Source organism: Anoplophora glabripennis, unplaced genomic scaffold (genome assembly GCF_000390285.2).
Source record: "Anoplophora glabripennis isolate ALB-LARVAE unplaced genomic scaffold, Agla_2.0 scaffold397, whole genome shotgun sequence".
In the NCBI taxonomy this organism is placed as follows: domain Eukaryota; kingdom Metazoa; phylum Arthropoda; class Insecta; order Coleoptera; family Cerambycidae; genus Anoplophora; species Anoplophora glabripennis.
In genome coordinates, this window is record NW_019416531.1 from 291,435 (window position 1) to 318,639 (window position 27,205).

At 29.4% G+C, this 27,205-nt stretch overlaps 1 protein-coding gene across 2 annotated transcripts in view; it reads left to right on the forward strand.

The window, feature by feature from the left end:
- LOC108910374 overlaps window positions 1-27,205 on the forward strand; it is a 59,994-nt gene that overhangs the window by 1,145 nt on the left and 31,644 nt on the right. The window lies entirely within an intron of this gene.

The window sequence follows — 27,205 nt, forward strand, 5'->3', positions numbered from 1 at the left end:
TATTATTATAATTTATAATTAAAATAATAATATAAGCAAACCCAACTATTTTAAACACAAAATTCTATAGAGTTTTGAAATTTTCTGTTTATTTTGGTACATTTTGACACCTGCAAAAAAAATAAAAAATTAATGTAGAGGTTGTTTCTATGAAACTATGTTTGCCTAACCAAAAATCTTACACAAACAAATAAAAAAACGCACCTTATTCGTTAACGCTTCGAAAAGCAATACTTTCTTCATTGGAAAACAGACGAAAAGAACATTTTTTTTATTTTGAAAAAGAGAATATAATTTTCGTAATTTTTGATTGTCCGCTTTTTCTATTTCAGATTAAGTAAAACTTGAACAATCCTTGACTGAGCCTTTTCAGTCAGTTCTATTTTAAATTCTGGCAAAATATCCAAATAAACGGACCAAAAAGTTTGATGTGTTTATATCCTGCTAACATCATTCCACAAATTTATCATGGCAATATTGTACACTATTAGTAGTAAACGCATATTTTACAAAAAATTATCTAATCTATTTTTTTAAGCTTTCGTGAAATTACTATCATATATAGTATTAAGTAAAAATCATTAAATAGTGACAGATGTCAATTAGTATAATGGAACGGTTTGCACTTTACATATCCTGATGGCGTGAAAATGAATTTACGAGTATTTATATCCATAAATCCTAAACCTACATCCGTAGGTACTTGGCAATATTTCAGTATTCCAAGATTGTAAATTAATGATGAATAAATTAATGCTTAGGTATTTTCTTTATATGGTGCTAAAATAAAGTGAATATTATTCATATTTATAATATATATTTCAAGCAGAAGGTATTGCTCTTTTCAGTTGCTTTTATGAACAACGCAAAATATTGCATTTTAGTAAGATACCGATTGTCCACTTTAATGAGGGTAAATAAATTTAATACTGTTCCAATCTTTGGTATTTAAGAACTAGGCGACAAGGAAATCATTACAACAGGTTGAATAATCTATACACAAGAAATGACTAGTATTTTACGGAATTATAAATTTAAAAGAGTTGATAATATTACGCCTGTCGTAAGTCTGCAAAAAAAAAAAAGAAAATATTTATATTCATTGATACTATAAACATCCTATGTGACAAATTTTATAGTCAAATTACTAAAACTGCAACTCACTGACGCTCAAACACGCTAATTGCTATCTGTAATTCATCTGGTTTGTTAAATGTAAACTAATTTTAATTAATTCAACATGGAGTGAGCTTTGCAAAATTAATGAAACCTACTACACACATAGTTAGTCCAATTAACTAAGCCTTTATATCGAAATTTTGCCAACTTGGCTGAATTTTTGATATGAGTTAGATTAAGGTATATTATAACAATAAGTGAGAGTAATTTTTTATTCAACCCCCGGCCAAGGGTGGAAAAAGATAAAACAAAGGGCTTTTTCAAGATAACTCAAAAAGGGTAAGAGCTAGAAAAAAAAGTTTTTCATGAAAGTTGTAAAGCAGACAATTCTACATAAAAATGGCCTCTTAACTTTTTCTTGTACTATTACAATTAACAGAGTTAGGGAGGCTAGAAGTTAAGGGAAGATTTCAGAAATTTAAAAAAAATCATAACAAACAGAAAAATGATTGAATTTTGTAATTTTTTTTTTCAATCTGCTCTAAAATATGTAACTTTTCTTTTCAGAGAAATAGATATATTTTTTAATTTTTAATAAGAAAGTTATAACAAAAAATCAAATTTTTAATCGTTAATTTTAATGATTTAACAAAATTAAATTTCTGAAATCTTCCCTTAACTTCTAGCCTCCCTAACTCTGTTAATTTTAATAGTACAAGAAAAAGCTAAGAGACCATTTTTATGTAGAATTGTCTGCTTTACAACTTTCATGAAAAACTTTTTTTCTAGCTCTTACCCTTTTTGAGTTATCTTGAAAAAGCCCTTTGTTTTATCTTTTTCCACCCTTGGCCGGGAGTTGAACAAAAAATTACTCTCACTTATTGTTATAATATACCTTAAACTAACTCATATCAAAAATTCAGCCAAGTTGACAAAATTTCGATTTAAAGGCTTAGTTAATTGGACTATAGTATGACTAACGTGAATAAGGAAATAAACGAATACCAATCAACTTTTTTACTGCTTTTATATAATTTGCTAAATTAAAAAGAAATTAGTAAAATTTTGATATAGAAATATGATTATTCAGTTAGATAAGGTAGGGAGGACATATATTCACAATTAACATAAATTAAACAATTCTATTTGATATCAGACAAATGTTTTCTGTTTTTCAAAAAATTGTACGAAAGCCTTAACTTTTTTTAATGTTAATGTGAAATATATAAATTTCACTACAACATACACCAAATTTATATAGGTATTGGAAAAGTTTTAGGTTTTTTTTTCCAACTCAAATTTGATTTATAGAGTATATTTTTAGAGTATGTTTCGAAAATAAAATATAATAGGTCCCATGTCAAAATATTTTTAGTAAATTCTTTAATGTAATCTTTTACATGCGATGTATATTGTATATGAAAAAGAAAAACTATATTGAGACTACTTTATAAAATATATTATTATAATATAAGTGACTATAAATCTTACAAGTAATTGCAATAGTTGTAACATAAAAATGCTTTTTGTATTGTATAATTACAACGCAATATTACAATAGCGAGTCGTACAAGTACACCATAAAATAATTTTACGATTGAATTTTACAATGTATTTGCAATATCACAGTTGAAAAAAATAGCAGTAACTATTAAGGGTATATAAACTGCCATCTATTTCTACTGTAATTTCATTGTGTATAGTATATCCGACTTTTAAATTCAAAATTGTATTAGTCAACAACATAGAACACATTTAGCCACTTACCGTGTTATTCAAATATTATTTGTCTGCGAAGTTATTAAATTAAATATATGAAAAATTGCTTACCATTAATGACAAATTTATCATGCGTGTTCCACAATTTAATTAGTTTGTAAAGTATTTACATGGGAAATACATATTCCACATAGACATATTTATATTGTATACGTATGATACAAAATGTTTTAATAATGATGTAGCTTGTTTTATGAAAAGTAGTTTTATTCACCCACATAAGGCACCTAGAGAATTATTCCATAAAAAATATTCCTAGGTAGAAATATATTAACATATAAGAATGGTTGTGGTCGCAATAAAAACTAAAGTAAATGATCTATCATCTATCTGTTGTCGTTACACATTAGTTTTTCAATTATTATAAATGATAGGTAAGTTTTGTTCAAATGTGGTTCTATTTTTTTTTTCTGAATAATAATAATAATCATTACTGACAACTTAAATTCATATTCAACTTAAATACATATATTTTGTTAGGATAAAAAAATATTTAGCTTAAATCGCAGCAAAGTTGCGTAATTAAGACACCAACATTATGCTTCTAACAAATCAAGGTCAAAGCAATCAAAATCAATCATGATTAGTTTTCGAAATATTTGAAAGAAATCGAAATTTTGGCAATCCGTTTTTGTTTCATTTCAGCCTTGTTTGAGGTGATAAAAAGAACACTTTCTCATGGCAACTTTTTGCCCTCTGTCGTATGGCATAATCAATTTCTATATGTAACGTTTCGTCTCTACAGGACCATCATCAACTTCATTTTTTTAAATACGTCCCTGGAAATTTTATTACATTTCTAGCAAGCCTTCATGACCTCCAAGACTGTACTGTCTCAGAACGAACCAGAATCAGACGTTTTGTCTCGAAAAATTCATCTTCAATGTATTCCTTCCAAATTTATCTAAACGTTTTATTTAAATTTCTATGTTTATTGAATTATCGTACACTCTAAGTTAGACCCTGTGAAATTTAATTTTGAGCACTCGAGAAATCTAGAAATAACTATGGGCACGAGATTGAAAAAGATCGAGACAAAACGTCTGAATCTGGTTCGGGTTGAGGCAGTAAAATATTGGGGGTCATCAAGGCTTGCAAACAATATAATAAAATTTGCAAACCTATATTTAAAAAAATGAAGTTAATGATGGTCCTGGAAAGACGAGATGTTACATATAAAAATTAATTATGCCATTCGGTAGAAGGCAAAAGGTTGCCATGAGAAAGTGTTCCTTTTTTTAATATCACCTCAAACGAGGCCGAAATGAAACAAAAACGGATTTTCATAATTTCAATTTTTTCAAATATTTTGAAAACTAATCATGTTAGCCTTGATTTTTTAGAGGCATAATGTTGGTGTCCTGATTACGCAACTTTGCCCCATTTAAGCTAGTTCGTATCTCTTACCCTTTCCGAGGTCCTGTAATGAAGAACGAATTTGTAACAGCTTGTATGCCAAACTTAAAATTTTTGAAATATAACAATTGTATTTAATTGATCCATGAATATCAAATCAGATTTCACAACGTCTCCAAGTATACTGCATCTGGAGTTTAATTGAGTAACTCATAAAACTATTTAATTACTTCCAAACTTCATAAGATGGCAGGTTCAATTAAAATCTACTGCTTTGTAGGGAAATGTACTTAGTTGAGAAATATGAGTCAGTTACTTTTAAAACTTATTAAGTCCCTGTCACATAATTCGTAGCAAAATTACAAAAACTGTTGCCTACACTACAGAGTTAAGTATATTTTATAACCAAATATAAAATTCTTTACATTGGTGCTAGATTTATGAGTTGAATTGTTGTGAAATCAAAGTTTAAGAGAATAAATCTACGAGTGCCCTAATATTTGTTCAAAATGAGAAGTATTTAAATATATGCAGTTCCTGAAAATGGCTCTGCTTCGTTTTCATTTGGCCACCCTGTATTGTCTGTGGATTGATGTATGAATTAAAATCTACTGAATCAAGACACATTATTCCTAGGGCGAGTTATAAAATTGTACTAAACAACTGGTGTATAGTAATTTTTTTATGAATTTCTAAAGATTACAACTATTTTCATAGGAATTAGCAATTCGCTCGTCGAGGTTCTATTTGGAACATAAAAGAAAAGCTAGAAAATTATATACTACGTGGTGATTTGGAATCAGGTTTACTCATTACTTTACCAACTAGGTAAGTAATTCAAAATAGCTCATGGGTGTAATTTAAAGCTTAATGGATTTTATAATAAGCGTTCTATTTTTATAAATAGATTATTGATTAAAAGCCCACATGGAAACTAAATTTGTAAAATATTAGAGCATGCAAGAACGTTAATTTTTGACATTTGCATATCATTTAGTACTTCACATCATTCATTATTAAAAGTCAGCGATAAATTCAGAGCTTAATGCTTGAAATTGTGAAGTCAAAAGGGATTTTTTTTCCGAATACAAATTGGCGATGGTATTACCTTTTTTTATTAGAGGCTAAAATAATATATATACTGTTACGTTATATTATAGCAGGAGCAAAAAAACAAAATAAATATGTACATAACATAACTTTTACTGCAGGTATATACGAGGTGAATAATTAAGTTACTTTAACATTTTGGTGGCATGAAATAAAAATTTGCATCAACACACGGCCCTTTGATTTTTAGTAATTATTTTATTTTCTTCATATAATTTTATTATCTTGTTGAATAATTTTAGAACAACAAAGATGATTATAATTTAACTTGTGAATATTTGTACTTATAGTCTATTTACTATAACTTTGCAATTACGTCACAGGCGAACTGGTACGGTGTTGCCAGGATGTAATTTTTTTCAGGATATTTGAGAAAATTTATTTTGATATTGAATTCAGTTTATTAAAATTGTAGAATAGAATATATCAGATTATTAAGTTTATTTGCATAATTTAGGAAGCAGTTAAAAAATGTATTTATTTATTTTACAACTGTGCAGTGTGATTATTGGAGTTATTATTTTCTAGCGTGTCAAGTATTCTTATTCAAACGTAAGAAATCAATAGTACGAAATACAAAAGGATATAGTTTTAAAATGTATTCTTCTTACATTTCATATATAACATTCGGAATTACAGTCTTGTTAAAATCATCAACATCTACAATTCGTCTTTCTTGTCGACAGATTTCTTTCTATTTTTTTATTAATTTTTGTGCTTCACCTCTGCTATGCCTATCCGCAGCAGGATTAACTGTTGCGACACTCAGTTGTAAAGCCTTTGCTAACATAATCTAACAGTTTTGACAAGGAATTATTCGGTTGAAGAGTATCTAGCAAGAGAAAAAAAAAAGAGGAGAGCGTTAAAAACATTTTTATTGAAACGCGTTCAATATTAAAAAAGGGTTTGTAGGCAATTTATAGTGAAAAGTGTGTAATGAAACATTCTGACTGAATTGTATCAAGAAACTATACAATAACTCTAAAAGTCAATTTTGTGACAAATGTGGTTTTTGTTAGAAGCCCTTCAATTACAACTTACGTCTCTTTTAGCAGTAAGTGGAAGAAATGGCGCTTCATTTTATATACAGGGTGTTAGAAGTTTGACTGCCTTAAATTTAACGGACGATAGAATACAAAAATAAACAAATAAACCTTTTATAACATGGGCCCTAAACCGTTTCCGAGAAAAAAAATGATCAAAATCTCCAACTCAATGTACAAAAGTTCGATTAATTAAGGAATATTGACATACCTGCGTGCATAGAATATTATAAAATACAATGTTTATCACTTTTTTGAACTTCTTTATGCTTAATTCTAAAAAATAATTAGCGTTGTAATAAATTTAAAATTCGATAAAATTTATATCGAGCAATGTGACAACAGCGCGGCGGTTTATTAACACGAGGTACTAAAGCGTCCAGCAACCACCAATACGCAATTCAGTTGGTATCTGCATTCGACCGTGTCGGAGTGTTTTTTGCGTACCTCTATTTCTTTTTCTTGAGGTGTTTTCCAGCGAATGCGTGAAAATTTGAGCATTTTGAGCGTATATTATAATTTGTTTTGTACTTGTGCGTTTAAAAATTACTGAATTTTGCTTTTTGGTAAGTGCCTAAATTATTATTTTTAATACGTATGATTATTTGGACGACGTGAATCTTTGGGTACTTTAATTATATATTTTTAAAATACATAATTTGATTAAAAGTTAAGTTCCTGTTTTAAGAGATTCATAATTTCTAAAATTCGAGCTAAAATTTAAGCACAACACTATCTTCGTACTACAAAATCGGTACATATCATTTTATTTATTTAAAAACTGGAAAACAATCGTCTTGAAATTTACTAAATGTTTCACAATAATAGCTGTTTACATTTTTTCCGTAGGACAAGTCTGCCGCGTGTACACGTGGTGTGCATTAGCGGGTTAAGCGCTGTTGTCACGTTGTAATGAAACTCGCTGTATTTTGAAAATTGTTAATCTTACGCTCCTGTAAAATACAACTTTTTGCTCATTTATAATTACACTATCTCATGCTGAAGTAATGGCAGTCAAACTTCTTATACCCTGTATGATAATAGTTTATTGAGAACTCCACCACTTCTTAAACACGACTCGATAAAGGTCTTGACATGTTAATTTTGCACTACACAATTTCCAAACCATGACTATCCATTACGACCGCCCAAAAACAGTAGAAAGCAATTACAGCATTACTATTTTTATCAAGGCATATTAGCACATGTCAAAAGAACCCATTGTTTCATAAATCCAGATAAAATTATTGGCATTATCAAATCCTTATCCAAATAGTTTGTTATCGACTGCACATATATCATTACAATATCACAGACTATATTAAGAATGATGTAATGATACTGAGAACCAACAATTTTGTCGTTATCATCTTATATTCATACGTCATTCTTTAGTAGATAGGTGTAATACTTTTCATTATTAACATGATTATCATATATGTAATAATTATCACTGTTCACTAGTAATAGTATTAAGCAATTTTCAATTCATTCTGTTAAAAATAACAGAGGCACATAAAGTGCATGTATAGTTAATGTTAAATAAAGAAGTCACAGAAATAAACAGTATCACTCCAATTTACATTTTTAAATAAACGAAAAATGAAAACTTTTAACCAAGCATACTTTGAAGCAAAAATTTAATTCTTAATATCTGTGCCTGCTACGTATTCGTAACACTTTTATTTTTTTAAATAGTGTGAAGCATAGAAAGAACTACCCTGAATCAGCAATTGTTAATTTCTACGATTACACTAAAAATTATATTAAAATTATAATTTGCACGAAACTTGATACAGAAAAACAACAAGAAAATCTAATTCAGGTCATACTGAGATTTCAAACGCACTAATCATAAAATTTCAGTTAGCTGGAAATTCAGTTTTGGCCGCACCTAATCCAAAACGTTGTCGAATCGGTAACACCGATAGTACTGAGCCGTAAAAATAGGTTGAACTTAAATTCGATTATTCTATCCCACCTAACATGCACATGTTTCTGGACGAATAAGCATGACCTCTACGTTTGCTATAAAAAGGCACACCCCAATGTGGGAAATATGGGATTAGTTTTCATATTTGGATCGTAAAGATTTAAATTGCAAATATTGGGACGGTGAAGGAATTGGGTTTCAAACAAATCAAATAAAAATTCCGCTTTTATATCATGCCGTTAGTGAGGATATACACAGAATGAAGAAATGACGTAAAATATAATGAAAAAGCTATTATAATGATACTTCTAGATATTACACTTTCAGCTGATGTTTCATTTCATCATCCTAATGTACCACTGTTGATTATTTGACGTTTAGGGCATTATATCAATGTTCGTGGTCGTTGACTTTATCACATTGACTATATCACACTTCATCACTGAAATTGATAAAGTTGAAAACATTGTATTAATAACCAAATTGATTAATGCTAATAAATGTAAGTACCCAGTAAGTAAATTTTAATATAATTATCTGGAATATCAGAAGCACAATAATAGTTTTTATTGTATATTAAATATAATTCGGAAGAAACAAGATAATTTAATGTTAAGAAAAAAAATATAGTACAAGGAATAGAAACAACAAATTCGTTCTCACATATTTCATTTCGATGTTAGTACTGGAATAATTAATTGTATATATAATTGTATACCAGCTTTACATTTTTTTCTATCAAAATATAAATAAATATAATGATTCAATGAATTCATTCTTTACATTTATCAATATAATACATTGAGTTAATTACCTACTTATTTGATATAATGAACTGTATAGTTAACGATACGTAGTACTAAACACGTCGTGATCATCAGTACAACAGTACAAGGCATTTATGTTACCAACTTTTGGTAATGTACTATTATTTTAAATATAGACTTAATTTTCTTGTGTTTTAATTTATTTTACTAATTTTTCCGATTTTGCAGGTTGTTAACTAATATGCTTTTAAATAAAATCTGTCATTAAAGAACAATAGGTACAAACAACAGTTTGTCACTTTATATTGGAATGGAATATTTCTCATTAATCAATTACACTTTACCTAAATAAATCTACGTTTGTCAATACAATGCTAAACAACAGCTTGCGATATATTGTTATGGTATCATAAATGCATTTAATGTATTATTAATATGTAAATTCCAATTTAGGTATTTAATAATTTATGTTTCGTCTATATAGTATTTATCACTTTGGTTTAGCTTAATTCTAACGGAATTCTAATAAAATACATGTACTTTGGATCGAAAAATTTCAATGAACAAAAAGTTTTCGAGATTACAGATTAAAAAATGTTACCTTTTTACTTGGATTTTATTTCGTAAAAAGTTATTACCTCTGCCTAATAGTTTTTTTTTCGAAAATCATAATTATAATTTTAAATTTGCGTTGTTCGCCAGAACAATAAGTGAAAATATGGGAACTAATTAGTGAACCACTTTGTAAAATATTCTCATTCATCACTTAGACATTTCTTTAGTTTATAGGGGTTGCAAAAAAATGATAAAGTTGTTGCTTCTGATAAGTCAATCATATGGTAAAATTATGTTATGACATTTACTTCTGGAATATACAACCGGTAACTTAAAACCGCACAAATTCGTCACAACAGTACAGTCTACACTTCGTCCAGTTTTAATGATGAATGGAACTGTATTACATTTACGTAACAATATATACATTTAAATTTTTTTCTTACATTTTTCAGAAGAATATATTACTATAATATTAAAGGACATTGACACAAAGCGAAAGCTTATAATTTCAAAAATATACAGCACTTGGTGTTTGTATGATCCTTTATTGCCTGTAACTAATCTTCCTTGAAGGACACAAAGTTAAATTTTAAAGTAAACAGTTCTCAGTATAACTTTTATAATAACCATTCAATTTTCTTGTCCAAATTAATGAAGGTTACACAAAAATGGACAGCAGAATATTTTTATCACGGACCTCGTTAGGATGTAGGATACGGTAATAAATTGAGTGTTAAATTTCACACTGAAATAACTTTGAAAATAGCTACTATTTATCCACAATGGCGGGTGTATTGAATATTTTTCTTTCAAGCAGAGAAATGTTAAAGCTCCTTTATTTTCTGTGGAAATTAAAATCTTCATAGTGAATCTAAGTAGTGTTAGTCAGTGAGAAACATGTAAGTATCCTTTATTGAAATTAAATTTTAATTGTAAAATGTAAATGTTAAGTTATGGCGAAGGCGCGGGTATTACGGTTTAATAAGCTCTGAATATCATTATCGAGAAAGCATATTTGCATATATTATGAAAATATCTAACAAATAGGTATTAAATTATAAAGTTTAATGGATACCGAATTCGAATTACAAACAAATATTGGTAATGAAATGGCTTTGAATTTGGAATTATAATAAATTAATATTTCCATAAAAATCATCTTTTATTCCTTTTATTTTTCTTCCATTGGAAATATTCCTTTTATTTAAAAATTGATTTAAAACCCAAATCTTTAAAAAATTCGGTGGATAAATAATGTTGAGTTCAGAATTAAAAATTCTTTTAGTTTTGAATACTTAATTTTTTCTTTTAAACAAGAAGTAAAATCTAATTTATTCATTTGTGGACAATTCAATAGGATTTAAAATTTTAACATGATTTATATCATTTTGGTTTTCAGCCTATTTTCAGAGTTATTAATTACTATGTTATCTAGTTGTATAAAACATTTTTGGACACAGATAAAAAGAAAAACACGTATATTTAAGGTGTTTGTAAATAAGTGCGAAATATTTTAGGGGGCGGTTGTCGAAGTTATTTTGTGAAAAAAAGTTTATATCAACGTAGGTCGAAATATGCTTCATTTCCGAGATACAGAGTGTTTAAATTTAAATTTTTTATTTATTTTTATTAATCATTTCAAAGAATTTTAAAGATATTGACTCGAAATTTCATGGTTGTATTTTATTTAGAAATGACCAATTTTATTCAGAACTGATGCCGGATTTTAAAAAAAATATCAAAACGGAAAAAGTCTATGGCGTACTATTTTTTTTTTTTCATTAAAAAATGTTGTGGTATTCTCGGACGAACGCCACTGGTGCAATTAGAGATATTCGGATTACCCCAAAAAATGCCCATTTATCCCCCCAAACGGTTTTTCAAGTTTCGAGTCAATATCTTTAAACCTCTTTGAAATAATTAACAAAAATAAATAAAAAATTAAAATGTGTATTTCGGAAACGAAGCATATTTCGACCTACGTTTATATGAACTTTTTTTCAGAAAGTAACTTTGTCTGTGCAGTGATCAGAAAACATGTTTTTAGCTTTAGATCATTATCATTCTTATTTGATTAAAATACGATCTACCTAGAGTTTCTACGTCTGAACAAATTATTGTGCAAAATAATTCCCCATGAACAGTTTGTATATAAATACAAATAAGAAAACAAACCTTACTTGGAGTAGAAAATATTATTTCCAGTTTGTGTACAACCTTTTACTCCAGACATTTAAACAAAGTTTTCTTTTACACTTACTAGTTGCATATTATAATTATTTATATACGCTAAACCCGCAATCCCTAAAAATTACCTAAATTAAACGTTTTTTACGCACGCTGAGCACTGGAAGCAAAGTATTTCGTACACAATGCGGGAGACAGTACAGATATATGTATGCAAATTACCCGGATATTGGGATTACCATTTTAATTATAAGCCACAGACCTTGTTTAATTTAAATTTGATTAAATGAGATGATCCGGTTTTGTCACGCGGATTTAACATTAACCTGGTCCTGAACTTGATTTGCTTCGGACCCCGGCTAGTTAGACATGTGATCACAAATTTAAATAAACGCTTTTTAAAGTGATGGTCTCGCGGGAAACTACTACTCTGCGGCCGATCAGCATTGAATTAAATATAAGCTTCACTGACTCCTACTCATGTTAACGAAAACAGTATAATTAAATGCGTACTAGTATCATTAAACGTAAACAGCAGCTTTAGTCTAACTTCACAACTGTCACAGGGTCTTTGCGATTGTCTTGAATATCCAGCGTGACCAACTTTACATTTAATGCAAAGTTTGTCTAGGCGGAACAGGTGTAGGTGTCTTTATCTATGTTTAATAGATGACAATTTAAGTCCTGGTTAAGACAGTCTGCGTTGCTGAATGTAAAGATATTCCTACCTACTCTAACCAGTACAGAGTACCTTGCAATGTCTTACATGTGAATCATATAAAAAATAGATCTATAAAGCTATAACTATCAATATTTTATAATATAGATCTATCAATTGTTTGAGCCAAATACCAGAAATAGACAATTTTAGAGGAAATATTTTTTTACTACTGGAAACGCGTTAAAGAGAATTTATTATCAAGATCTGACTGATCTGACTGATCCTGTTGTATTGCATGTGAATTATTAAGTTGCTGGATATATACGTTGACATTAATTATCCCCAATCGTGTAAATGCAACTTAATATTTCAAGCATCGTGTATAAATAAGATATTTTGTTGTTACAATCATTCACAAAATCCAACGTAATGGATAATCCATTGGTACTAAAGCTTGGACACACTGTACATGATAAGAATTTGGCACAAGTCTACTCGAAGAAGAACTGCTAATGCATTTTCCTTGCTTTTAAAGTAATATCTATTGCTGTAAATATAGGTAGATATTTTTTATCATTAGGTATAGATATTCTGTATCTTATAAGACTGATGTAAACAATAAACTACGCTAATATGAACAATATAAAAACTAGGCATTTTTAATAAGATCCAGCTCTATAGTACTTTTCAATGTAAATATGAATTCAAATTTCCATTTGTTAAGGAGTTTACTCAAATGCACAAATGTGCTTGAAATTTATATAGCGTATTACCCAGTGCTCCCTCTGTGCGTCATATTTTTTGAATTTTTTTTTTAATCTAGATTTTGAGATATTGTTGTTGAAAGTTGTTCATTTTAACATAGGTTTATATGGCGAAGATGGACGGTGCGGCTCTTTTTTTGCCCATAACTGAGAAAAAAATGTAGAAATTGTGAAACAAAACTTTTCCATAGATAGTACACAGTATTATCTTATTTTTGATGTAAAACTAATGTAAGTTTTGAACATAGTACAGCTGTATTAATTAGAAACAGAAACCAATAATTGCATTTCTGTCTGACTTGAGGATTAATGTGGCAACGTCGCAATCAGCTGACAGCAAGGAGGGAATACATTTGAAAGACTTGATAAAAACGAAATTGATTTCAAACATATACATTTTTCCTAAATCCCATGTACATTGTTATCAACAATAAATTATCCACAACAGATGATTTTTTGTAATGTTTTTAAAAAACTAGATTAATTAAAAAAGACTAGGAAGCTGTGATATATTTATTGGAATAAAAAATACAGTTGATAAATCCTTTTAATATATTTAATGGTTTATAAAAACATCGTAATCATTACCCAGCAATATTTAGGGTTACATAAAGTTTTCTTTACTTGATTAATATAATTAGTAATACTTGAGATAAAAGCATTTGTACGGAATAACAAAGGAACATAAATATTTCTCAGCAAACTTTATATCTAAAAAATTAGTTATAGTTGCAAAACTTTTGTAACATTACTAAAATAGAGATTAAAAACACGAACAGTGAGTAATAATGTAATTTCTATCACAGAACCTTCAAAATTGCATCCAACATTTTCTTTGACTTGGACGAGAGATGGGCGCGAGTGTCATTTCATTTCTTTAGAACTAAATTAACATAATTCTCGTTGTTTTACCAGTTCACATGATTTACGGATTTTAAATAAAGGATACAAATCTTCGCGAGGATAATACGATATATTTGCTATATATAATAATTATATTGTACATAGTTTACACACAATACATTTTTGAACGCGTACGCATCTTTACCCGAATTTGACGCGCAATATCTCCGATGTCCGAGGTCTGTAGGTTCGCAGTGTGTACAACTGCTAGTCAATTATTAGCGCTGTTGTCATATCTACATAGTCTTTATGCGTTCATTAAATATAATTTAAAACTACTTAAATATGATATTTTTATGTTGTTAATTAGTCAATATGTATGCTATGTGCATATGAGTAGATTTCTTTGCTATTATAGATAAGGTTTATTGCAAATAATTTCAATAGAATTTAATTTTTTCAAATTGGCAGTGGGCTTTAGTCCCATAAGAAAAGCATAGGCCCTCCCTGCGCTCCTAACTTCCCTCGGACCCCGATATATCTCCTTAAGTCACTACTAATCTAGCTAAAATTAAATTAACGACAATAATTGTTATACTTTTTATAGGATAATAAAATATAGTTATTACAAAGATAAGAACATCGCATGTAAAAACCAGGGCGATAAAAATAAATGTGAAAGAACAGAATGCACTCATTTCCTTAAGCATCGGGGGAGCGGGATACCATGTAGGTGCTGTTATTTTATTTTATCTCACCATTGTATTTGCGTAATGTCTTCCGAGTATTTTAGTGATAACGCCCTTTACAGAATTTAATTAGTTGCCTACTGCAAGTTAAATAAATCTTCCAGAAATGTAGATATTTCTGAAAATAACAATGCTATCTACAATTAACACGAAGCTAACAGTAAAGGAGCGGCTTGAGACGTTTCTGTATAATGATTTTCATTCGTTGCATTAATTGCGACATGAAAATTAATATAAATTCTGTTAGTGCTAGTGGATATAGAAGATTATCTGTCAGACTTTGCTAATGTCTTCATAACTGTATCGTTCTCAAATCCAAAAGTAAATAAAAATATCAGGGTTGAGAGTATGTGGAACTAGACATCTTTTCATTTCTAACAACAAAGAACATTGTGCTGATAATAGAATATATGTTTAAAAAATACATCCAAATCTTTCTTTATTACAACAAGTTAAGAAATATCAGTTGCATTATTTGATAACGAACTTCTTTTTGAAATTAAGTATACGTTTTGATTTCATAAATCTCTATAGTCATAGAACTTACTAAATATGAAAGCGATTCATAACATCTGCCAAAGTTAACTAATTGTGTTCATAATTAAAACAAATGCTTACGCTGATGCCGAAGCTATGAAACGAAATTTAATATCCCGGAAATTATGAAGATTTAATGCAAACAGAGCCAATATAGACACTACACCAAGTCACTGTGATTACAGGAGTAAAGTTTCGTAGTTTAATGAATATTAAACAAGCTTGTATTTGCTATTCTTTCCCAGAAATGAAATGAGAATAAGTTTGGTGTAGAAGATTACAAACAGGGTAATAAGCTTGTTAAATTTTGAATATAACTTTTATTTTTATTGAAAAATAAATTAACATTTTTTCCATTCGTAATGTTTAGATATTTATGGACTGAGTTATTATATACATGCATCTTTGATCAATTCTTTGACATTAACCATAATTTCACTACCTTTGACCTGAAAAGTTTTGCGAACACGTCTTGTTATCTCTGATCACAGTAGACAAATATGCTTGGGGAAAATTGTTTTTTTGTAAATGTTTACAGAATATTACAAATTCTCTTTATATTCAGAAATTGGGAAAGATAAAACGGTTTCGCCGCTGCTGCATCTAAAGTTACACATGGATTCGGGATAATGATGAATAATAAATACGTTGTGCTTTGAGAATTTTTCATCTCACTAAATGGGGATTTCGTCTGAATTTTTTTAAGAACAAACAGAGCAGATGAAAATAATCAGATTTATTGCAGAAATATGTTTAAAATAAAATGTTTAAGGTGCTATAATGTTAAGTAAACAATTATAATTTTTGTAACATATGCATTAAGTGCTGATCACATTCAACATATAATTGAAATGAACTATTGTGATATATTTGCATTGTTTAATAACCCGAATAAAAATCTTCGTTTGTGTCCCATACAAGCTATACAGGGTGATCCATTAACGATATCGAGCGGCTGTATATAGAAAACTAGACGTGCTACGATTATGGAGTAAAAAATCTATTAACAAATACGACCAAAATAAATTGATTTAAAATATTATCAAGTTTGTAACTTCACCGCTTGGGGGCGCAACTGCTGTGGTGTTACAGAAAATTGTCGGCTTTTCGAAATTTCACTTATATAACCTAAATTGAAAATACATTTTTTAGATACATTAACAGTGTATTTAAAAAATTTATTTTCAATTTAGGTTATATAAGCGAAATTTCGAAAAACCGACAATTTTCTGTAACACTATAGCAGTTGCGCCCTCTAGCGGTGAAGTTACAAACTTGAAAATATTTTAAATCAAAATGTTTTGGTCGTATTTGTTAATAGATTTTTTACCCCATAATCGTAGCACGTCTAGTTTCATATATACAGCCGCTCGATACCGTTAATGGATCACCCTGTATATGTATATTTCCACATTATGAGAAATTACTCTGAGTGTGTTTACTCGTTCCGCTGTTTACATTATTTTTTAATCCTGTAAATGCAGAAAAGTTGTTTCAGTTAAATTATGTTGGCGAAAGGTCAGATAATAGTATTGGGTGTACTTTAAGCTAATTTACGTCAAAGTTCGTGGACATACAAGCATATATGCTCGTTGTTAGCCGGCGTTAGCCAAATGTGTTGGTTTCTAACTGACAATTTGAAAGCAAAATGATTCATTAATGCTATTTATTTATAATTTGTCCTAATTATTGCCGGAAATGGGAATTATCGAATTTAAATTCGTGTGGTACCAAGTATGAAATAGTTTCATATCAAAATTGTCAAACAAAATTGTGGCCAAAATATCTCACGCTGGTTTTAATTTTGAGTTCTTTTGATCTGATTTGATTTTCAAGAGGATAATTAATTTAATTTAAATTATTTATTTATTTGTCGTTTTTTTTTTCAATTATTTATTTATGGGCGACAACCACGGTAGCGCAGTCGGTCGAGAGTGCGGTGGCAAGCATTTCTCGGCTAGGCTTCCTACTCTGGTCCGGGTTCAATCCCCGGTGTCGGCACTGGCAATGTCGATGGATAATGGGTGTTTGTCCGAGTTTTTTCAAGTGTAGCCCCCTTCCGCACAAGCCTTTCGCTTTGGATTTGGGGGTTGTCTCATTTCTGTGGTGTGTTTTATGTTTTATGTTTTATTTAATTTTAATTCACCCAACGGGAGAAACCCAATTACAGGATGAGTGTTACAGCTACAATAAATACACATTACCACAAGAAGCACAAACATTTAAAATAAGTAAAAATAAAAATTTACCTAAAAGTACAAACGTTAATCAGAAGCAATGTCAGTGAATCAATAAATAGAAAAACGGTAAAGTCACATAAGAATTNCGCTCGATACCGTTAATGGATCACCCTGTATATGTATATTTCCACATTATGAGAAATTACTCTGAGTGTGTTTACTCGTTCCGCTGTTTACATTATTTTTTAATCCTGTAAATGCAGAAAAGTTGTTTCAGTTAAATTATGTTGGCGAAAGGTCAGATAATAGTATTGGGTGTACTTTAAGCTAATTTACGTCAAAGTTCGTGGACATACGAGCATATATGCCCGTTGTTAGCCGGCGTTAGCCAAATGTGTTGGTTTCCAACTAACAATTTGAAAGCAAAATGATTCATTAATGCTATTTATTTATAATTTGTCCTAATTATTGCCGGAAATGGGAATTATCGAATTTAAATACGTGTGGTACCAAGTATGAACATTTCATATCAAAATTGTCAAACAAAATTGTGGCCAAAATATCTCACGCTGGTTTTAATTTTGAGTTCTTTTGATCTGATTTGATTTTCAAGAGGATAATTAATTTAATTTAAATTATTTATTTATTTAATTTTAATTCACCCAACGGGAGAAACCCAATTACAGGATGAGTGTTACAGCTACAATAAATACACATTACTACAAGAAGCACAAACATTTAAAATAAGTAAAAATAAAAATAAAAATTTACCAAAAAGTACAAACGTTAATCAGAAGCAATGTCAGTGAATCAATAAATAGCAAAACGGTAAAGTCACATAAGAATTAGTATATCTAAAAATCATCATAAAAACATAACATAAACAGCTACATAAGTAACACAAAAACAAAAAAGAAATTAAAAATCGAACACTCAATTGTGAGAATAGAAATTTTTTTTAATATGTGCTATAGAAGTGTTGAAAATGTCCAGGTTATTCTCCATATTATAATTAAAAAGCATTTGATGTAAAGGAGACCACTGCACATGTTTTTGCGCGAAGAAGGAAGACTGAACAAACTATTTGAGCTGGCATTTATTCGAGGAACGCGGTAATTTATTTGCTTTGTAAGCTCAATGCAATCAACATCGTGCTTGACAATTTTGTACAAGAACATTATCGAGTACATAGCCCCCCTCCTAATTAAACTATTCATCTCAAACCTATCCAATAATAAATCTCGAAAAAATCCCAGAGCTGGATAGACCCCCATCTAAGATGAAACTAACCGTTTTAAGAAACCTATACCTATAATAGGGAGACCAAACCACACAGACATACTTCAACTTGTGTCTAACAAAGCACATATACAGGGTGATTCACAACTTATCCAAAAAAATTTGGGAATAGATGCGGCATGAGAAATGGAGTCAATATTGTAAAAAAATTTTTTGCAAAATCCTTATAGTTTCTGAGAAAAAAATTGTTGAAGTTATAGCACATTAAACCACTACATAGCTGGACAACTGTAGTATCTAGCGTCATCGCAATACGCGTGGAGAGCCATGTGACTCCTAATACTGAAATCCGTCGTTGCGGTAGTTTTTACCTGTTATCTGTGTTATTTACATCAGTTTTTTAGTAGTTAGTGTCAAAAATGGCTCGCGTGTATAGCAACTCAGAGTTGATGGATATCGTTTTAATTTATGGTGAAGCAAGACAACATTTGTATTATGGTGAAGTATTTATGGTGAAGCAAGATATCATTTGTGTTAGTTCGTAGAAAGTGAGTAAGACGGACCCAAATGTGTTTACACGTGAGTGGATAAAATTTTGAACAATTGCTGTTGCAGCATCGGGTATGTCAAATGATTTTATTATTTAAAAATACAAATTAATTTTATTAATTAATAACGGCAAAAGCAGTTGAATTTGCCGATATAAAATAGGTGCGATAAAATTCTATTTACATATTTCTTTCCTTGCGAAAGTTTTTGTCCGTTTTTATCACACTGCCATGACGGTCGCATTGTGCTAGGTCAGGTTTTACACTGGACCAGTTTCCAGTGCCGTGCAGAAGTGTATTTTTAAATCAATTTCGAACTGACCTTTTTAATTTTTTCTTTACAAAATTGTATTTGTAAGGGTCCCCTGTACATCCAGAATTTTTTTTTGGATAAGTTCTGAATCACCCTGTATACATTATAATACTATAAATAGGCGCTTAACATTATTTATTGAACAAACGACACAGAACAAACATAACTAAATTATAATAAATAAAACACAAAAAAATATAATTATTTATAGTATTATAAATTAATTTATCACTAGTTTCTCCTAAATTTACCTGATTTTTACTTAGTTTGTTAGATTTACTTCTTCCAGTACGATCAAAGTTTCTAACCGCTACTTGAGAAAATTATTTTATTTTATTTTGGTTCATCAAGTAATACATTATGATGCAGTGAGCAACAATGTGCAAAACTATTCGAATTTTATTATTTGAACTATCTGGTATTCCAAATGCAGACTGCTAGTTTGTAGTTTTAAAATTGAACATAAATTATTATTATAGTTTTTTGTTAGTTAACGATACAACTTAGTCTTCTTTAAAATAGTCTTTGAAATAAAAACTACTTAATGTTATTTATTTAGAACTCTATTAGTGATAAATTAATGTATTGCTGTGATCCACTTCTTCGTTAAACAGCAAATACACATTTTCCTTTTGCGTTCTCTTTACCTAGTTCTATATGGAGTAAATAGAAACAGCGCCAATAATATTTTAGTAAAACAGTTTGGGGTGAAATATGTTACTATGGATAGCAATGTATTTGGTGAACAGGTCACGTTATTGACCCCTATAACTCTACTATATGCATTGGGAATACAGTAGACTACAAATTTTTATTATCTACCCTCCGTTTGTTCGCACTGCATAGGTAAATTTAGTGTACCCAGATCAGCACATAGGAACAAATTTTACATTCTGTGGTTTTAAAAACTTTTTAAATTCAGCATTTAATTGCGTATGACATACCATTTTGTCATGTTATTAAGTGTTTAAAATATAATGGCCGGATAAGATATCTACGTGTATACGAAAAAGTTAATTGTTTACGGTTAATTATAAAAATTATGTAGGTGTAACACTCACGGTTGTAGTGATGATACGAAATGAACAAATATTTCAGTTCATTTATTAGGTATTTAGCACCTGAGAAAAAATAAAAAAATTAATTAAATAAACACTTCGCCGAAAGGATCATTCAAGGGATATCTTCTATTTAATAAATATTTTTGCTTAACAAAAAATTTTGTACTGAAAAAGCATACAAATAAAAAATACACATCATCATATGATACTCACTCCAATTGTAAAGAAAAGTTCATTTGTTTTTGTAGTCAACTGGGAATAACGTTTCTTTCTTAATTAGGTTTGACTGTAGAAGATTCGAAATATAAATAAATTAAATTAAATTATTAATTGTAAATTAAATTTTCAATTAATCGAACTAGAGCCTGTATTAATATATTTATATGAGATTCATCTGCCCCTTTTACCCAACAATTACATTAAAAATTATATTTTAGATGCGAATCATAAAATCTGAATAATTTAAAAGAATTCTAACCAGTGTTGCAAGAAACAACTACACCGCGGGCTATATGCACTGAATTAACAGCTAGGATCGCTCGTCATCAGTTTAACCCACCAGGTACAGACCGGTTTCGGACTTATTAATCCTCATCAGTGTGTCATATGTAGGACAACCGACGAACGATCCAGCTGTTATAATGTCGTATACTCCCGACAAGAGGTACATAGTACGCGGCACCACGACAGACGGAGCTTTTAAATTGTACGCTTCGCATACAATTTAAAAGAAGAATAATTCTTTACATCAAAGGGAGGACGAGGATAATTTGAATGACAAAATAGGGTTTAAACAAAAAATCTGAATGTTAAGTAAGTTAATCAACTTCTAATAATTCATACTATTACTTGTAAAATTTAAAATATGGTCGTAGAATGTCATTTAGTTACGCCAAGCTTATAGTTAAATATTAGTGCAGAAAATCATCAATAATGCCACATTAAAGTACTAGGCTTATCCTGGACATAACTGCAAATTAGAAATAATAACACATGTTGAACAACTTCTTTTATTATATTAAAAGAAATTTAAGCTTTGAATATGACAATAATAGACTATTAAATATGTGTTAGAAATGTAAGCTTATATGTTAAAGAGTTTTTTTATTGTTACTTATATGTTTTCCCATTTAAAACACTTTTGTACACAAAAATAGATACAGGAAACCTACACTGAAAGAAATGCGTTTTATTTTTTATTAGAATTCTATATGTGATTATAAGAACATTGTATACTATATGTGACAGATAAACAGGTGAATATTGGATATAAAATGCATATTGCTAATACAGTTGTATAGTGACTATAAACCGTATTGTTTATTAAATTATTGTATAACTAGTATACAACGTTTTTTATACCCTTTACAAAATGATAGCAATAACTGTTATTAAAGTGTTCAGTATCGTTATTAGAACATCTAGTACAAATTATAAGTTTTATAATAATAAATGTATTAATGTATACTCTGTATGAGTTAAAAACATATGGCATTAAGTATTCAGAAATTTTATTGGATAACTGTAATTACAAGCTGAGGTTCTGATATAAACATATAACAAACATTTAATTGTAAGTATTAAAAATGACAAATCGCTCACAAAACTGTCCAGTTTATTTTCTTAGTAACGATGCACCCTTATTTTTTTGTATTACATGAAAATTTGCACTATCATTCTTCCACCTTAAGAATGAAGCATCCCCTGAAAGGTTAAGCTTTTTACCTTCTAATTCTGTTTCCTCTACTTGATTGACTTTACCCATGCTCTTCTTTGTCACCGCTAGCCTTCTGTTCCTCCATCTTATGTAAAGTTTAACATAAGCGGTTTCTAATAGGGCACACAAGATAATCATTTTTAAGATTTTGATAAGATTTACATTTAAAAAAACAAAAGAATTGCAAACCAAAAATCAGTAAGACACTTATATAATTTTCCACATCACACAACGCGATATGATCATGTATTCCACAAAACATGTGCCTGTACTCTTTATTTTCATCAAACTAGAAGTGTAATAACCGATTATGATCACTTAACCATTATAAGACGCGTGTTATACGTTAAAAACGGAATCATAATCATTATGAAAACGAATAATTCTGTTAATACAATTGTTATATACAAATTAGGATACTGGTCTTTATACAACATACTACCCTACAATTCAATTAGAACATACAGCTTATAACACATAATAATGTATAAGTAATTCATTATAACCTTTATTTCATAGATGCAAAAAATGCATTAAGTACCTTTTAATTAAACTCATTGAATAATGAATATATGAATATGGAGATGAGTGATTTTTTTAATAAAAGTTGTATATTGATTATAAAAGTTTTAATATGCGCTATACACATTATTCTAGAGAAACAGTTTAACAAACCAATTTCTTTCAGTGTATTTGAGCAAGCATTTATTTAACAATTGGTTATTATTTGGTGGGTAGTAAAACACACAGCTAAATAAAAGTTTCTTAAAACAGCAATTCACAAAGTATGCGTGTTCTTTCGTCTTGTAATGAAAGCATGAATCGAAATATTCAGATGAAATATAACTTTTTAATTTTTGGCGAAGGCGCCCGTGACAATTTTACGAAATAAAAAAAATATTTTCTTATGAAGCGTATTAGTTCAGAAAGATAATTTAAACAAAATAATCAAAAGTAAAAGATACAGCTAAGATACAGCTCTAGTGGTCACAGCTACTAAATGTCTATGACTCTCAAAAGTAAAAAATTTCAAGAAGCAACCTGGTAGGCTGATACTATGAAAGCATGACGACACTAGTCACTATACGGGAAAGCAAATTTTAAGAGATATATACCATCACAGACAAGATTCCTAACTGTTGATGATGCAAGAAATAACTTCACTGCGGACTATACTCTCCGACTAGCATTAAATTACATCATCAATTTCTATCTAGTACAGATATAATTATTCGTCGACCAAACACACCAGACTGTACCAGTTTTTGAACTTTCGACCGCATAGTGCCGACACTGGTTATTCTGTCATAGTACCTACAAGACAGGTCGCTCCTTGCCATTTTTGGCTGCAATAACAACGACATCTAATCTAAGGCAACGACGCTGATAACGCTCTTAAATCTTGTTCCTTGAACTGATTTCCTTAGTCGACAGTAGGCGTAAGGAGGATAAGAAGCGTTCTGCCGAGTTGGAAAGGAATGATTTGACTACAACAGTAAGGAATCTCTGACGACTTAGTAAGGAATACTCTGATCATAGATTAAGGAAGTCTGCTTTAGTTGTTACTGTTGCTGCTGCTGCTGCTGTTGTAGCTGCTGCTGTTGCTGCTGTTGTTTTTGTTGTTGTTGTTATTGTTGTTGTTGTTTTTGTAGTTGTTGCTGTTGATGTTGCTGTTGTAGATCAATAGCATCAATAACAACGACAACAACAGCAGCGGTAGGTCTTAGTCATTTAATAACAGCGACAACTAGATGTAGTACTCAGCTATATCTTTTACTTTTACTTACTACATTTCATATTTTAGTTACAATTAGGTACTTTATTTATATTTTTGGGCAGCGAATCATCATATACCAAATAACGTTCACTTGTTGAATAGTCCAAACGATGTGCTTTGGTGCCAACACGATACGGCATTTGTTTACGTTTATAAATACATACATTCCCTCGAATCTATACAGTTTTGGCATGTGACAGTATCATCTAGATCAGCTTACATACGGGAGTTGAATAAAACGAATATGAAAGTACCGGAATTAACGTAGGAACAACTTTTGTCTCAAATTATTATTTATGGAAATCATTTTCTTATACATAATAAATCAAACTGTAAACCAGCACAATAGAAAGATAATGCCGGGTAGGCGTTTCTGGAAGACCTGTTGAACGTAAAGTATATCATCCCTCATAAGCCGTGATAAATCGTTTGAATCGCGACCAGGGCACGTCGCTTTGTTGATTCTCTTCTCTGTAAGCACTTCAGGATATGGGTTCTTGAGAAAAATACTTTTATTTACATTCAAGGGGGCGACCTGCACAAAAAATATCAAAGTACTTGGCTTGTTTGTCAATATGCACCGCCCTCAAAAAAATGTAATATCAGGAGCAAATAATAAGATAATTGAGGGGGAGAACATGACAAAATTGAGTAAGAAAATATGTTTTCTTTGTTAAATAAATACAAATTTACTAAGAAAATGTTAAATGTTTTCTGAGAAATAATAATTAAATACTTATTGATACTAGCAGTTGAGAGTTAAGGTAGAGAATATAAAATAATATTTTGAGTTTAGTACAAAAATGTTTTTTTATCATCAATGATATTGGCAAATTGTAGAATATAATTTAGGAGCAATTCCTGTAGCCACCAATGCTAATTTCTTGAAAAGCGAAATAGGCAGTCTTGAGTACTTTGTTCATTTTTTATACAGGGCGTAACTAAATTGCTTGTCTATATAAAAAAAAACAATTAATTTTCATTCATAGATAACGTGATTATTTCAATAATAATTATTTTTATTCCAAAAATACTTGATGTTTTGACACTTTTTTGGCAATTATTGTCAACATTTTATCTCTTTAACACGAAAATATTTTTTTAAGCCTCTAGTATTCTATCATAATACTGAGTAAAATTTGATATACCTACTAAGAGTATATCAAAGCCTGGAAGAAAATTACTCCTAGTTACACTTGTAATAAATGTATACCATCAACTTATGTTTACAGTTGACCAAAAATTAAAGTTTGTGTTTGTGTTGAATCAAACTTATTTGATTTACAATTTTCTTGTAAAAAATTGACACTTTGTATCTTGACACCTTGCATATGAACCTTTTTTTATTTATGACTGCTAAATCCAGGTCAAATATTTTAATTACATTTTATATACCATCCGGAAGCGAATGGACCACACGTGAAAACAAATTTCTCTGTATAAAACTAAATGGATTTAGATCTTCGTACACTTTTTGCTTTTCATAGAAATTAGGGGTATTCAAAAAAATTATTTTAGATATTTCCGTAGAATTTGGCACGTCTGGGCACATGAACACAAGCTTATTTATTTTCTAGAGCATAGACGTCATTTGACGTTTCTTTTTCATATTATTTAATTGACAGAAATATAATTTTTCTTGGGAATCATTCAATTAGAAACATGTCATGAGTGTATCTATTTTCTCAAAATCCCCATCAATAAAATAATAATAATTGTTTCTTGTGTACTTAGGGACCTCTTTGTTTTAGGTAAGAAATAAACCTATGGTAGTCTTGAAACAATAATGAGTCATATTAAAAAAATTAACTGATGTTTTTCTGATATCTAAAAAGATGTTTTTTAAATAAAGGTAACCGCCTAAATTTTTAAAACAAAAACATACAGCATGAAACTTTTTTATTTTATAAAGGGTATTTTTCTGATAATTTACATATTTTTTTATATTTTTCGGCGTGGTCAGTCAATTGAAAAAAGTTGTAAAAAAATTACTCGCCGAATGGCTTTGAAAACAGTTTTTTATTTTAAAATGAACCAAAATAAATACTTTTTATTCTTTGACAAAAATTCGAAAAATGCTTCGTTTCCGAGATATTTACAATTTAATCAGAAAAAAGTGACGAAATCTACAAACTTTCGGAATTTTTTTCTCAAAAACTACCGAATAGAATTTAATTCTAAAAAAGCAAGCGAGTTAAAAAAACTTTTAAAGAAATTCAAAATGGCAAATAAGTGAATGGAAGCAGGCAACAAATATTGAAATTGTAACTCTAGATCCATTGACACATTAATGAAAAATCGAAAATGGTCGTTTGGATTATTTCGGAGAAACTGCGTTAGATATGCTTCAAAAATATGTTTGTTCATGTAGTGGAAAATGCTCTACGAAAAAATGTAACTGTTTGTCATCGAACCTGGAATGCTGTGTAGTCTGTGCGTGCTCAGATGAATGTTAGAATGTTCCATCCGAAATTGATGATGAAACGCTTATTTCAACTCAAGAACTTGTCGAAAATAACGAAAAACTTATTATTTAAAAATTAAATAAAAAAGAAATTAATATACTTTTATTGCTTTTAACATTTTTGTAAAATAAAAATAAAATAATTATCCTATACAATAAATTATCCAATAACTTTTTTATNTATAGTATAGTATAGTATAGTATAGTATAGTATAGTATAGTATAGTATAGTATAGTATAGTATAGTATAGTATAGTATAGTATAGTATAGTATAGTATAGTATAGTATAGTATAGTATAGTATAGTATAGTATAGTATAGTATAGTATAGTATAGTATAGTATAGTATAGTATAGTATAGTATAGTATAGTATAGTATAGTATAGTATAGTATAGTATAGTATAGTATAGTATAGTATAGTATAGTATAGTATAGTATAGTATAGTATAGTATAGTATAGTATAGTATAGTATAGTATAGTATAGTATAGTATAGTATA